We start from the raw sequence: 2,744 nt of genomic DNA on the forward strand, positions 1-2,744 counted from the left end.
CTTCCATTTTCTTTTTTCTAAAACCCAAACTCCCAAATTCTCTCAATCCTTCAAACATTCATCCACTTCCATTTGATTTATACCAAGAAACCGAGGTAAAGATCGGATTATAGTCGTGTTCATCTTCTTTTCTCGAGTCATTTACAAGAAAATGAGGTTTCAAATGAAAAATGGGTGAAAACCCGAGATGAAACCGATTCTTGCATGATCAAGTGATGTATACAAGTTATACAAGGGATCTTGGTCCAAGAAAGGAGTTAAAAGAGTCAAAAACGAATTTTTACGGTTAAAATCTTTGTTTTGATGTCTTAACCGAAACCATGAAAGAAATGGCTTGATTGTGGGTGTAACTTGCTTGGTGTGGTGTTATTGTGCTTGTAGGTGTTATATCTAGTTGCTAGCAAAGGCTAGAAAGCAAGATCTTGGCGATCTAAAGCTAGAAACACAAGGTAGTTCGGTTTTTCGTATGATTTATATGATTTGGACAGATTGTGATAGACTTAGAGTTGGGTCATGAAATTTCACTGAGATGATCTACACATAAAAATATGAGATCTGTGAAATTTGGTAATTTTTGGATAAAGGATGAATATTTGGTGAATTTAATGCTCGGTTTTGGCTAAAAATGATGAAAAATAGTTAAACATCATGAAAAATTCTGGAAAATTCTAGATAAGCTTTTTATAACATATAAAAGTCACACACAAAATTTCAGATCCGTTGGAGAAGTCTAAGTAGGCTTTTCGGTAAAACGAGTTCTAGGGTTTTCTAGCTCGGTTTTGGTGAAAATGGCATGAAAAATGAGATTTTGGTTCTGGAAAAATTACAGGGAACTATGTGGATGGCAGGGGTCATCCCAGAAAAATTTGGGATTTTTCTAAGGTCGTTTGGTATTTTCGATATATTTGGTGTTTAAATGACGTTTAAAAATAGATAAATAAATGTTAAATATAAAAATTAATTCTGGAAATATTTTTATAAAATTCCTTACTGCCAAAAAGCGATTTGTGAAAAATTTCAAGATCCGAGACTAAACGGATAATTATTTGTGCTAAAAAGAACATAAAAACAAACTTTTAAAGCTTAAAACGCGTAAACCGGCAAAGTTCGCCTAAGCGAGCTGACTGGTGTATAAAAACCTTAAAAATGAACCATTTTCATGAAACTAAGTTAATCAAGTAAAAATAAATCATCCGAAAATAATTCGGATGATTTGGGTATTTTTATCCGAAATAACAGTTTCCGGCACCCTAAAAAACGGAAACGGGTCCCGCGGCCAAACGGGGCGTCAAAACCGAGCTCTAAATTCACGGCTTTAACTAAAATATCAGTCAAACACTATTTTCGGGTCGTGTGCGACCAAACTCATTTTTGAAACATAAAAACGGATAACCGTGCTAGGCACGCAAAACAGGGAAACATAATAATAATAATTTTGACGGATAAACTCTAAGAGATATCACAATCTGAGTCCTGAGAAGTGTCTCTGGGTTAACATTGTCCCCGGATCGAGTACAGTACTGGGTTAACAGTGTCCCCAGATGTACCGGTTGACACGGATTTAATTTATGGAAATTGTATAGTAACGACTTAGGTATCATATTACAAATTCAGGCTCATAGCTGTTCACTGTATTACATACTGACTCACGAGAAGGTGAGTTTCACGAGCCCCTTTTTACTGAACTGTTTTAAATATTTTCCCGGGGCGGAAAGCATGTTTCTATCAAAATGTTTAAGTACATGCTGATCGCATGGAAATGAATGTATTTATATAATGTTTATTGTACGGGGATCGTACGGTAATGTATTAAGATGGTAATTGTCTGAGTTGCTAACATTGTAAGGCCCGAAACAGTGTTCTGGGTTAACAGTGTCCCCAGAGATTATTAAATGGGTTTCTGGGTTAACAGTGTCCCCAGAGGGTATTAAATGTGTTTTCTGGGTTAACAGTGTCCCCAGAGGTTATTGGATGTGTCTCTGGGATAACAGAGGTTTCACTTGTGGGCTCAGCATAATTTCATCGCTAATATATGATTTCTATAATGATTTGTCATGGTTTATTTAAATTAGTGAAACTCACCAACTATTCGTAGTTGACCTGTTTTCTTTACATGCTTTCTAGGTACACCCAAATTGGAATGAGTGATACGTGCTTGATGATGTGTGCTATTTTGTGAAAGCTTAAGGATCTTTATTTTGTATTAAATATGTTAATGTGCTATCGGTAAAACTTATATGTTAACGCCTAGACGGTAACGAAACTCGGAACAATGTAATACGTTGTAAATTAATGTAGTGGTGTTTTCTTTATAAGCAATGCTGTTGATATCAGACGTGTCTGTTGCACCCCGTTTACGTTTCCGCTGCGGTTACGGGGTGTTACAGTTTATATCAGATTCCATCCGGATCTCGTGACTTAAACGGTTTAACGGTGTCGGCTCGTCGTTTCGTGACCATATCTAACGGGTTTAAGTTAATAAAACATCATACTAGTATTACCTCGGGTCGGTACTCGGTTTCCTTCTTGGTTTCGGCTAGAGAAAAGGGAGGAACTAGAGAGAGATCTTAAGTGTGTGTCTTGGGTGGTGTACGGGATATGTGTAGAAATGAATTAAATGGGTGATTAATGGTTTATATAATTATGGATCATGGGCTTAAGCCCATGGTCTTCCCTTCTTTCTTTCATAACCCAAGTCCATAACCCAGATCCATTTACCCAACACTAGCCCAACTCGTATTTTA

Source organism: Bidens hawaiensis, unplaced genomic scaffold (assembly GCF_021521415.1).
Source record: "Bidens hawaiensis isolate Kalapana, Puna unplaced genomic scaffold, B.hawaiensis_p1.1 tig00024014_1, whole genome shotgun sequence".
Lineage (NCBI taxonomy): Eukaryota > Viridiplantae > Streptophyta > Magnoliopsida > Asterales > Asteraceae > Bidens > Bidens hawaiensis.